The sequence below is a fragment of the Haliotis cracherodii genome, unplaced genomic scaffold (genome assembly GCF_022045235.1).
Source record: "Haliotis cracherodii isolate W230 unplaced genomic scaffold, xgHalCrac1.p SCAF_1, whole genome shotgun sequence".
NCBI lineage: Eukaryota > Metazoa > Mollusca > Gastropoda > Lepetellida > Haliotidae > Haliotis > Haliotis cracherodii.
In genome coordinates this window covers 9,719,956-9,733,702 of record NW_027266264.1, presented here as the reverse complement: position 1 = coordinate 9,733,702, position 13,747 = coordinate 9,719,956, and the positions used below count along the sequence as shown (strand labels likewise).

Sequence of the window (13,747 nt, the reverse complement as noted above, 5' to 3'; positions counted from 1 at the left end):
ATTGTGTTATGTAGATCGGGTTTTACGAAATTGTTTCTTCGTGATAACATTCATTTAAACCGACATTTATACACGTTCCATAAATAGCATTTTCAGTTACAATATAGCCAACAAATCGCCCCTCTTGTAGCCATTCACTGCGGGATGATCTATTTGGCCATGTGACGTGTATTTCCGGTGGCTAGGACTATATCGGATGACCAATCACGCACATTGGGCATGTGTACTTCCGCAGTGCAAACCGGCTTAGTCCGTGTCCTGACTGGTTGAACCATAACAAAGGCTTTGCCAAGCAGACACGACCAGGCCAGGGTTGCGGGAAATAAATCTAATGATAACCAAATATCGCCACCTTTCGACTTAGGCTTTGTGGCTTAATCATGAAGCCTTGATTTGATGCAATCTGTCGCTATTCATTTGCTGTAATCCTTCGTCGATGTCTGGATGAAAACTGTTGGGTTAATACTCTGTGCGTAAACACGTCTCCTGCGAGACTATGATTTATTGCTTGGTGCTGTTCCGTCGGAGAAATAAAATGTGTTCTTGAGTGTTCCGAACACCACGTGCTAAAACTCAAAGTGACCTCTTGTCAAGCCTTGCTCCAAGGCTATACTGAATTACAAGTTATGAGTGTATAGTAATGCTATCATTAGAATAGGCAAGTCTAGAAAAGCGGACAGTGTATCTAACGACGCCAGTCTCTTATAGGGACAGATTGTTCTTATTATATAATATAATATAGAAATTAATATTTAAACTAATAATTTTGTCTTAGGGACATGGGCAAGTCTACCCCTGTCCGATGCAGTGGGTAGTAGTTGTTGCAGAGCAGAAGGGTGGGCAACTGGTTAAATCGTTCTCTCGTCACGTCGACAGCACGAGTTCGATTCCCCAAATGGGTACAATATGTGAAGCCTGCCGTGATAATGCTGGAATACTGCGTAAACCTGAACTCACTCACTTACTCGCTGAGATACGGACAGTAGTCATAGTAGAATATTCAGTGGTAACCGACTTAGAAAAATTAGTAGACGCAACACATACTACCGCTAGAAAGTAGTGAGGCGTTTTACTGATTATGTCTGATACGGCATTAGCTTGCGATCCTTATCAGTTTTGCTTCACAAACACGTACAGTCCGTGTGCACGCGTCAGCATTGGATCTATAGGCAATTATTTTAGTATGCCTGGTAAACTTTCATGAAAAGGAGAAACAGCTTGCTGTATGTAGCAGCGATATGTTCGTATGTGGCTTCACGAGGACCAGGTTGGAAAAGGCCCCTTTCAGACCACTGAAACATGTCATTTTTTAAACTTACAGGAAACTTTGTAATAATGGCATGAAAATTAGCAGACAGGTTCAAATAGTTGCCAGATATCTTCTTTTTCTTTCTTACACTTGCATGTTTTTTTCTATTAGTATTTTTCTATCCTTTTAGTTCAATGTAGAGTAGTGACCCGTGAAGATCCGGGTTAGAATTGGTCTTCAGCAGCCCGTGCTTGCCGAAGAGGTGTCTAACGGGATCTGGTGGTCAGGCTCGCTGACTTGGTTGATGCATGTCATCGTATCCCAATTGTGTGGATCGATGGCCATGATGTCAATCACTGGATTGTCTGGTCCAGACTCGTTTATTTACAGATCGCCGCTATATAGCTGTAATATTGCTGAGTGCGGCGTAAAACAACAAACAATGTAGAGCAGTAGTTTTGATATCAGCAACTAACAGAAAAGGATTGAAGTAGCAATATCAGTTGTCGTTATCTATCAGGATTAGCAAGAAACGGGAGTTGTGATTTAAATAGCGTAAGTTTGTTAGGACCAAAAAGAAGGTGTAGTAATAGCAGCATACAATTATGCACTGGGGCTAAAATGTAAACCAATCGATGCCCCTTTGCCTAGTCTGAACTTCCCAAATCGTTAACGGTAGGTGGCGCAGGTCACGTGACCAATGACAGGTGGTGGCCGTATTACGTAATAGCTTGTAACAAAACGGTGTGATGAATCTATTGAATTGATCAATACGAAATTAATTAAGGCATTAGTCCGTTATCAATGGCCTTATCCAGTGTCGGTAGGGGGGTGGAGCCAAGCACAGTTGGAGCCATATATAGTGTGAATTCCGCTTTGACAATGATGGATGCCAGTGAAAGAATAGCGAAAAGCAAATAGCTTAAAATAAACCCCAAATACACCATTTCCAACATTAGAAATGTTAGACAGATTTGCCTATCGATTTGCGTATGGCAGGATAGGACGAAGCTTGGATATTGAATGATATCTGTTTAGGATAATTTGATAGCCAGTATAGCGAGCGGTCACTGATGAAATTATAGTAGAGTGTATTAGTAAACAGCAAGCAGCACCGCAATTATAGCCAGTGTTTATCATGGTAATCTATGAGAGCAGAGTGTTGCAAACAGTTCGCTAATTGGATACTGTTCCACGAGGTATTGATTAGACAGCGTTATAACGGAGGACATACAAAGCATATTCACGTCCAAATGGTGTGTTACAGTGAATGTGGGGTATACATTACGGCGAAAATGTGTAAGGGTCTCCAACCTGATATTCCCTGATCACAGAGACATAGTCCAGTTCACATACGTTATAATGAGGGAGGTCCTGATGATTGATACTTAGATGATATTACTGACATACCAAAGTCTGAATGAGGTGTACATACCCAACTCTAACGTGAAATGACCTTACGAAAGGAATTAGCACCAAACGAGCCAATGCAGAAAACGAACCAATATTTTGGCGTTGAAAGCGTCATGGCGTTTCGGAGAAGAGCCTACTCGCAATTGCATAAACATGACATTTTATTGGCGAAATTATATATGTGTAGCAGAACTGCAACCCAACCAAAACCATTCGTCTTGTTATATATATGTTGTAAGCGTTATAACGCGGGGTGGCGGTTTACACAGAACTGTGATTCCTATGAATTGAACTCATTCAATCAGCTGATACTGCGATCGACACCTGTCCCGTATTTTAATGTCCCGACCTTCACAACCTGGCCTATTCTGATCACAACGCCGATATTTTATTTCATGTTAGTGTGGTCCCAAACCTTTCCTAAATTGATATTTCATTCAATCGTATGTTCTATCTGTGAAGAAGCTGTACATGTGGACGACTCCATCAGTGAATGGTGCATCACAGTCAAGGTGAAAACAACATATTCACAAACACGACCATGACTAAACGCGTAACTAGGTGATGCTTTAACGAACCCGTGAGCTTCCGTTGTGTTAATATTTCACGCCAGCTGACAGCTGCCTAGTGTATCGACTGGGTCAGCTGAGCGGTCTACAAATGCATCTAAACACGGCCATATTCATCGAGGACTGAAAAAACCGTAACTCAAGACTCGTAGACACCGACTACAACCGCCACTTGAAGCGAAACTAATAACAAATATATCATTATACATCGTAATGGTTTGTGCTGAACAATAATTTGGAAAACAAAATGACGACTATATCAATGAAAGCAATTCATAACCCTGATTGGCAAAATATTTGAATCCACGCTTGGGGCAACATTTATTGTACAATATGTTGTTTTACTCTTCGGTAGATTAAATATTCCTTATAATTACTCCATATGGTAAAACGTTCGTATCATGTTGGTGTTCTACCTGTATGCAAATCTGGCTGATGGTACAACGTTGAACCCGTATATTTATGGATCGGAGTAAAAGACAAGCATCATAGTGACAGTTTAGTTTTCAACCTTAGCGTACACATAAAAACATTTCTGTTCAGGTCTTCCTGTTGTATAAAGACTGTATTCCCTCACCCACAAAGGAACGAAAACGCGTCGATGCTGGATCAAATATATACATTATTTATTCCAATATTATTGACAAATGACCGAGACGGTAATCTCTACTCTGCCGTAGAAGATACCTTGTGGTGCGGGTATGCGAAAACTGCGAAAGCATGCAACAAGTTTCACTCATAATAAACTCAAACACGAATATTTGCAAGATTAACAACAAATTTTACACCGGTTCCGACCAAAAATAGTTCCCAAAGACAAGCCGTGCACTCTCGCCAGAAGCGTTCGGAGGGTGGGCGGTTCGTACTAAAATGGTAGTAAAATGGAAAAATCTGTGAAATATGTGTTATGGTACTCACCAGGTTTGTAGACAATGACAGTAGCAAAGCGTAGCCGGTGTATTGGATCCCTGCTGTCTCTATCCGTCGGTACTCAATCCTTCCAATGGCGTGTTAACCTTCCCCAAGCCAACAAACCTGCCATCCTCATGCTGCCATCACCGGTATTGATCGCCGCTCTTACTGGGGCCGTCCATTTCTGAAAGAGGGGACACAGGTTGTCAAGTGGCGGAAGACATCTCTCGACCGGCTCGTGGTCTGCTGTACCTAATTGCCACAAGAAGCCCTAGGCTGGCAACGCCACAGATACCGGCGCAGTGGAATTGGAAAATTTAATCAAATCTCCAGTTCTCCTCCGCTCTCCCACTGTTGTTGAGAGCCTTGGATAGCCCGCTCGTGTAGATTTAATTAATTGGCTCGGGCAGAGATGTGTTTTCTGAGGGCTGAGAAATATAACTCTGATATCTTGATTCCAGGGCAGTTGGGGATATACACCGTGTTACCTGCAGGTGTTAAGATACAACAGTGTTTACATAATGGGCATTTTTTTAAGATCGTGATCACGCTGTTGTTACCGTATGATGTGCTAACAGTAAATAGGGAGTTAAGGTCTAGGTATTGACATCAAACAACGACTACTGTAAATATCCGACAAAATGGCACCTCAGAACGTTTACGTGCAAAAACTATAGACCACGGGTTAAAAAACACAGTCCGTGAAAGATGTAAGGACATAACGTCGACATTAACAGGCTACAGAATGATATTAGATAGCAATGCTAGGTCCAGTGATGGGTATGGTTGGTGTGGGTGAGCTGCGCGTGTGGGAATTTATGTGTGTGCGTGTGTGTGTGTGTTGGTGGTGGTTGATGGGGGGGGGGGGGGGGGGGGGGGCTCAAGAGTAGGGTAAATGTTCAAAATTGTGACAACGGTCGAAACGTAAAATCAAACCAGATTTAACTGCACATCCCAGCTACCGTGTCTCCATTTTTACAATCATTCTGTGAACGCATATTTAGGACTGCCATTATAGATAAGACCCATGTAACCTTTCAGAGTCATATGTCTGTTGGAGTTAGAGAAAAATATAGTATTGAAAAATCAAGATGAATGGACGACGAATAATGGGATCACAGTCCCCCGAAGCAGGATAGTAGTATTGGAAACTTCGGACCCATATGGACCAGGTGCTTTAGTGATATCATATCCTGCTTCAGGGAACTGTGAACGAGACATTGTTTAAGGTGAGCTAAAACAATTTACTTCCTTATAAACATGGTCTTGCTTTGAACTTCAGATCCTACGGAATATATTCAGGTTTACATTCAGAATTATACAGACATTTATCGTCGACCCAATCGCCCTTGATGTATGCCTCGAGATGTCGCATGCCTTGCATTATGTACCAGGATGTGTGCAATATGTGTGTCATAACACACACTCTTGATTCGTCCTTACGTTAATATGCTATTTCCCCGTCCACTTATCATACCAATGTCTGGTTCAGAGTTACATGAAAGAAGTGACAAGTCTTGATCCATCAAGTAATTACGACTGTCAGCGCCATGATATATATATATATATATATACACGGCGACAGAATTGTAGCAACGACATACCGCCAACCAGTGATGTTGCCAAATGGGACATTAACTACCTAAATACTGCTTGCGACGCGAGTAATGAACACTTACACTCTTGACGTGGCTTTTTTTCGCATGTGAGTTATTCCTTTTTTTCACCAACACGAAAAAGGTGCAGATAACTTCCGATAGCCAGAAGATGAAAGCACTTCCACAACGGCCACCTAGATGCATGTTTTGTTCTGCAGTTTTCAGCTATATGACGGCGGCCTGTAAATAATCGAGTCTGGACCAGACAGTCCGGTGATTGACTTCATGAGCATGATTGGAATTGGGGTACGAAGCCATGCATCAACCAAGCAGCGAGTCTGACCAACCGATCCCGTTAGTCGCCTCTTACGACAAGCTTGAGGTTGCTGAAGAAATTGTTTTAACACAAATTTGAACAGTATTTTAGTCAATTCATGACGCGACAGCTAGATGTGGATCAAAACCTCGATTTCACCCAGGTCATAGACGTTCACCTTCAATGAAACCCACGAACGCTGGTCTCAGGTGACAGGCCGAGGATCTTATTTGTTATGAACCTTGGACTCGAACTCGTCACAACAAATTGTGCTAACCTATACCACTGGGCCACCAGTGCTCCAGCGATTTGCTCCAGCGATTTTCCTTCTACTATTCAGTATTTCGTGAACCAGTGACGCACACAACGCATTATATATGGTTCTCTGATGAATACAATTACTAAATATACATCATAATTGATATAACTTTAATTGAATATTAAAATGACAATTGTTCTTAACAACAAATCAGAACATAAATATCACAAGCGTGATAAATATCACAAGAAGCTGCGGAAATGCTACATGTTCATTATCCTCTCATCAGCAGCGTTTGCGGCATTCATTTATTCCGCAAAAACTAAACCATCAATTCGCTTCATAATAAATAACAATCCAATTCCCAGGAATCAACATCTGGTCAATGACTGTTTCATATTTCAAAATTAATTCATCTTGAATAACTGTTTTACATAAAGTCGATTTTTTTCTGCTACGCAACATCGAGTTTGAGAAATTGTTCATTGGTTAGCGCTGACTCCTCTGATGCTAAGCATTCCACATGCGACATAAACTCCTCCGCGTGCCCCGACTCGAAGATAATTGAATCAAAACCCATTCTCAGAGAGGGTGTTAGTGTGAAATGTCAAGGAGAAAATCAAATTCAATCGTGTGGGCTCAGGTCCCAAATCCCACTTATGAAATAAGCCAGAGACAGCATTTGTGTCCCTCACATGTAAAATAAATGCTATTGGAACATTCTGTGCCTTTTTGTGTTCATGGAGATATTTTTGATAATAAACTGCATTTCACGGTTATGTACAATGCAGTGGCTGTTGATGTATATGGTAAAGTGGTATCAATAAGCACATTCAAATGTTTTGTGAAGGCCATAGCCTATCGGTTTATGAAAATGTAAAGTACAAATGAATGTCATAATAGCACGTAAACTGAGGGCAAAATAAAGTACCGGGTATTCGCCCATATACACATTAGAGACAGCCATCGAGGATTCTTTCCAAGCACTGCATAATCTGACAACGATGCTGGCGGTATCGCCCTATTTTAAGCGCAATAGTTATCATTCATTTTGGAGTATTTCGGTCACGTGTTACTTTAGGTCTTCCAGTCTTTTGGTATCCCTCGATGTCTTCCTTTAAGTCTCGCAGCCTTATTTATGTACGATACCATCAGGTTGCACACTCTGATGTTTTGAAGGACGGAATGTGGTAGCGTGGAAAGGTTAATGCGATGCAGTATCTCATCAACATCATCCAGGCCTGTGACAAATGACACAGCCAGTTATGGGGTCTTCACACTGAAAAACCCAATCCATGATATAGCAACATATCAACTATTTGTGTAAATCCAAAACGTTGTGCTGTTTTCAGCCTAGATCTAGACATTGTAACTAGTGCCCTAAGTCTGTCATAAAGACCCTGAAACAAATATATCCAAGACAGCACATATAAGTCTATAATAGTCGGCAAGTCTAGATTACTGCAGTATCTGAAAATGAAGAAAGTCTCTGTGTTCCCTTTTTATTATATTTTATCACTTTCATTTAACAACTGTTTATTTCTGTAAAATATGTTCATTTCAGAGACTAGATGTTAGTCTACTAGTGCCCTGTGTGAAACAAGCATTGTTTTAAATGTGGTTAGGTTACTCAGTATATAAGTCTAAAGTTCTTGGCTCGGCATGGCATCACTAAATTATTTAAATCGGTACTTCCTATTATCCATACAAGGTACACTGTTTAAATTCAGTTTATGTGTATTGTATATATCAAGAGGCATCCTAGGCAAATAATGGCGCGAAAACTTATGGGATTGATCCCACATGTATAATTACATTTTCTACATTAGCGTTAGTTGGACCGAGTCCAAAATGGAGATGGTTTCCGTCATATTGAAGTCTCATCAAATCTCGTACATTCTCATCAAATCCCGTACATTTAATCACAGACTCAATCACACAAATCCTAGCTTGACCTAGCAGTAGAGATCAAATGTTGCAAAAGAAGGAATGGGAATTAAACGAACCAAGATGTTTATTGCCACAAATGATGGATTATCAAAAATGACAGCCTTCTCAGAAAACAGGTAATTGTCACGGACTGAGACTGGTACATCGTTAAGATTGCGATAGCGCATTTTCCATGGCATACGTCCTCGACATTTGAGTCGAGTGAATTTACCCAAGTTGAAATTAAAACCGTATACTTTGGTTATTACTTGTAAAGTTAGACTTGGTGGAATACTAATGGTTGTTGAGAAGAGCATAGCTGTCTGTTTTACCAATATAATGGGCATCTAACACATGCCACGTATGTATAATTGTGATTATGTAACATGTAATATATACTGACATTTTGTCAATGGGGTATATTCCGACAGCAACTTGTATTTTTTAATCACAGAGCTTTACACACACCTTAGAAATGTACACGACGGCGACTAGAGTTGCAGACTACGAGTTTGTCAGATTTAATTCAGTACACAATCATCAGTAGCGACTGAGCTGAGTTCAACCCCTGGTTGGTTTTTGTTTTATAGTCAAGAGAGAGAAACAAAATATTGGTAAAGGTAAATACTTAATTTGGCCACTCCAAATAGATAAACATACAAACAAACAAACAAACAAACATACACACACACACACAAATAAATAAATAAATAAATAAATAAATTCACTACAGCTGTTTAGAAATCTACAACGCTCAACCATCAAAACATCGCATTCATCATGAAAGGCATTCACACAATGGAAACACCTATTATCTTCCAATTGTATGTTATCATACCGCCCTAGAGAGAGACTAGCACAGAGACAAGATCTTTCACGATACCATAAAATTCATAAACGGTTACAAATGCATGTTGTTTTTTTAATGTAATGTATCTCTATCCACATCTAAGACAGCCCCTGCAACTTTGTATTAAAATCGGATCAAGAGCAAAAGTGTCGGAACAATGTAACCATTGTAATAGACATTGCTATGACTGTGATTGCCATATTATTATGCACTGTGAAATGTTTATGCCTGACAGTATTATTTCTTCTCATGCCTGATTGATAAACTTGATGTAGATGTATGCGTGAAAATAGATATGCTTGACGATGATGATATGCTTTCATTCTTTCTCGGTGCAGATGTCCATGACTTGACAAACGAACTTGATAACGATACTTGGCAAAGCTTCATAATGACTTTCTGCCACTTCATATGGAATTTAAAGAAACACCTTATGTATATCTACTAGACACTTTACTGCTCTCAAAATGTACATTGTAAATTGTTTATTCATAGCACTGTATAGCATGATTTCATTGTATAAAGTCAAGTAATTTCATTGAAGTATTGTAAATATAGTATTTGCCTATGTAAAATCTTCGGATTCAACTCTGGAGGAAATAAAGAAATTCATTCATTCATTCATTCATTCATCCATTCATTCATTCATTCATTCATTCGTTCGTTCATTCATTCATTCATTCATTCATTCATTCATTCATTCATTCGTCTAAAGTTTGCCAAGGTGGCTTCCATGACTCTAGCTACATTGCCAACGCCTACAAGTGGAGTGAGTTGGGTTGAACGCCGCTTTTAACATTATTCCAGTTATATTACGGCGTGTGAGCTTAATGTGGGAGGAAAGCCCGAAGTGATGCAGGTCTCAGACGTTTACCACTTCGGTGAAACCCACGAGCACGGGTATGGTGCTGACATACCTAGAAACATAATTGGGGCGAACCTGGATTCGAACCCAGTGGAACGGAGAGGTCAATGCTCAAGTAATATCCAGCAGCCACAGTGGACATTTGTCCGGGCTTGTTGCCTAACAAACATGGAGTACTTGGGTATAAGGTAGTTTATGGTGATGCGTATCTTCAGCTGTAGTAAGTGTATCGTAATACGGATAATTATTGTCCTGTGTGTTAGGTGTTGTGATACGAATCATGCGGTGAGTTATGTGTGATGTGTATCGTCCCGTGAAGTACGTATATCCTGATACGTATCTTCCTGTGAGGTTTAGTATCGTGATACCTATAGTCCAGGGTGCCGTTGAACAAAACAACCTTAGCGCTATGACTGTCGTAAGTCTATGTTAAGGTATGGGAGTTACGATCACCTTAGCGATAAGATCACTTTGTACAGCGGCAACCTGTGTGGTAGGTGATTAGTGATACGTATAGTCTGATCAGTTATGTGTATCGTGACACGTATCCTCCGGTGTTGTAAGTGGCAAGCGATACGTATGTACGGTGAGGTAGGTATATCGCGATACATGTTGTACGGTGGTGTAAGTGTATCCTAAAACGTATCGTGCGGTAAGGTTATCGCGATACTACGTACGTGGGTCTCCGTTTTGGGCGATCCCTATTATACGGCGAAGTAAGTTTTTTCACGTATCTTAAAGGTAAATGTTCTCTATTTACATCATACGATGAGGTAAATGTATCGTGTACCATCAGTACCATACGATGCCATTGTATGGAATGACATCTCCAGCAGGTGGCAGCAAACATCAAGGACCGGTTCAATTCAAAGCAGTCGGCAGTGCAAGCTGGGCTCCGTCTTTTCATAATAGTAAAACCATTGCTTCATTGCTTCTAGAACAGACCGTTAATACAAATAGAATGGACACGTATCCAATGGCCTTTTCCAGACACCATCACAAATTCAAGGCCGACCAATTAATGCTTTGAAACATCAATCATCGTATCTTGACGATAGCAATACATGAAGCATAGAAGAGTTATAAACATCATTGGCCCTGTAGGCTGTTCACTATGATTTCGTTAGAGCCCTCAGGTTCTCTTTTGGTAAAACTTTGATTGCTGCTGTTCCGTAAGGTCTTGACCTCTGACAGCGAGATATATATAGAAGTTATGTCCCTGTATTAATCCAAGGAGATATTGCTATTGATCAATAGCGGAAATTATGGCGTACTACTGTTGAAGGCCTAGCAATGGCGAGGTGGAGGTCCGGATATTGGTTGCTTGGTACTGTCAGAGATCCCCATTCACAAGGATGGTTGGTCAGATATAAATAGACACAAATACTGGCGTCTGGGGTAGATAGGGTGAAGGTGTAGGGGCAGAGCAGATTAGATTCAACACATCCAATTGCTGAATTCTTACATCTAAAAATATAAAGAGATTATGTCTATAAAATCAATACTACTGAAATGTGTCTTTAACATGCTGATTTCTGTATATCAACCAACGGTTATGAGTTTGGCATCATGAGGACACAACAAAGGTATAAGGTGACATTAAACTTCTCGGATGTAAATGTCTGTATTAATCCTGTGGTAGCGTTACATGAGGGGGGTTACCTCTTCGCCAGACCCGTGGAGATCCGGGGTAAAATAGGTCTTCAGCAACCCATGCTTGCTGTAAAAGGCGACTATGCTTGTCGTAAGAGGTGACCTAACGGGATCGGGTGGTCAGGCTCGCTGGCTTGGTTGATGCATGTCATCGTATCCCAACTGCATGGATCGAGGCTCATGATGTCAATCACTGGATTGTCTGGTTATTTATAGACCGCTCGATTATTTATAGACCGCCTTAATATAGCTGGAATATTGGTGAGTGCGGCGTTAAACAACAAACAAATAAATAAACCTCTTCGCCATCTTTGAGGGAGGGACTAAGGGTAAACGTCACTTTTCACTGTATGTTAGTTATGTCACGGCTGAAGGTTGCAGGCGTGAGACCTTTGCCACTTTGATACAACTGACGACCACGTACATGGTGCTGATAAATCATGGTGAATCTGGGATTCGAACCCTGGATTAGCAGATCTTAGCAAGGTTAAAGGGACGCAACACTGACCAGAAATTGGCCTAGACCTAGACGACGAAGTCACACTGTATTGTCTACCACTAAGTAGTTAAAGAACACCCGATTCTTTCATATTACTATATCCGCCATGTGACTAAAGTTATATGAGTGTACCGCCTCTGTGGTCTAATGGTAGAGCGTCCGCCGCGTCATACCAAAAGACGTTAAAAGATTGTACTTGTTGTTACCCTGTCTGGCGCTCGGCATTAAGGGTCTAAAACAAGGACTGGTCAGCTCGGAGTCAGTATACTGTGTCTGAGTGGGGTATTCATGTTAAACAGCAGCATGGTATCTCAGTGAGCTAGCACTATAAATCGGCATCAATCCGGACTAGTACAAGCAGCCACACACACACATACACGTGCATGCACGTCGCTATATAAGTACAATAATCTTGGACGCGACGTTAAACCCCATTTCACATTATATGGGTGTACTTTAACGTCTCTTGTGTATTGTATTTCAGTAGTTCTAGAATTCAGGCCACGTCTTATTGTAGGCAAACAATGCATTATTACAGTTACGTATAACAGTATTGTGATTCATTATTTATGGTTTTGTAATTAAGTGTTTTAGTGCATAGTGTACGATTTATGAGACGCAGAGTGACATCAATAAATGCGTTATTGTAATTCAGTACTTATATGATTTATATTGTTACACTTAATTATCATATCATTGTAATTCAGTACAACCAGCCTTTATCAAAGTAAAAAGCAGTGTTGTAAATTACAATAATACAAAGCACGTGTTCCACAGACATAATGTAATGCACATGCAGACAATAGCTAAAGAACTAGTAATACGAAAAAATGATTTCTGCAATATGACCTGCTAACGTGCTGGAAGTGACGCATGATGTATACGTGCAGTGGATCGTGTAGGTATCGGAATCAAAGGAAACGCAAATATCACACGACGTAGGGAACTGCTCATCATACATCCTGGGATACATCTACATGTGTTTTATAAAATCTGGAAATTTTAAACGGCTGAATCCATATTCATTCACATTAAGTCGAAGCAGCATCTCTACGTGGCAAAACGCGCGTGGGACATAGTGTGTAAATAAACCAAGCTTAGTGCAAATAGATAAGTTTAGACTACCAGAGGCAATAATTGTAGCGGCAACACTGCTCTTTGTACTGATTTGTGACCTAGCCTCGTTCTGACTATGGTAGGCAGTTCCAGTACGATGCTGTGGATAGGGGGCTTTCTATGCAATATGATGATAACGCGGGTTTAGTTCTCTGGGGGTTTTAGCATTTGTTCCATATCCATGTGATCGATACAACACATATCACACACTAACTGCTGATTAGGTAATATTATAGGCAAACAATTTTAATAAATGTAATATTTGGGATAACACTTTCTTAATAAAGTACAGATTCTCGTACCTTTTTTTGTCCCATTCGGGATTCGAACCCGAACTACCAGAGTGAGGCAAATAATCGCCAGCAGACAAAGTCAGCGAATCCCGGATGGGACTCAACCCAAATAAGTACGAGAATCTAAACTTTACTAAGAAAGTGTTATCAAAATATAACATTTGTTACATTTGACCACTTTCTAAATGGCATTGTGTGTTCAAATCATTTTAATTCTGAAATAGCA

The 13,747-nt window shown here is 40.5% G+C and overlaps 1 protein-coding gene across 12 annotated transcripts in view; it reads right to left on the bottom strand.

Moving 5' to 3' along the window:
- Positions 1-13,747, bottom strand: part of LOC139472247 (potassium voltage-gated channel protein Shaw-like) — a 132,911-nt gene that overhangs the window by 98,410 nt on the left and 20,754 nt on the right. For all 12 annotated transcript variants that reach the window (XM_071254659.1, XM_071254648.1, XM_071254640.1 and 9 more), the window contains exon 2: positions 4,150-4,327. The gene's annotated coding sequence lies outside the window, so the exon portion shown is untranslated. The remainder of the gene's footprint in view (positions 1-4,149; positions 4,328-13,747) is intronic.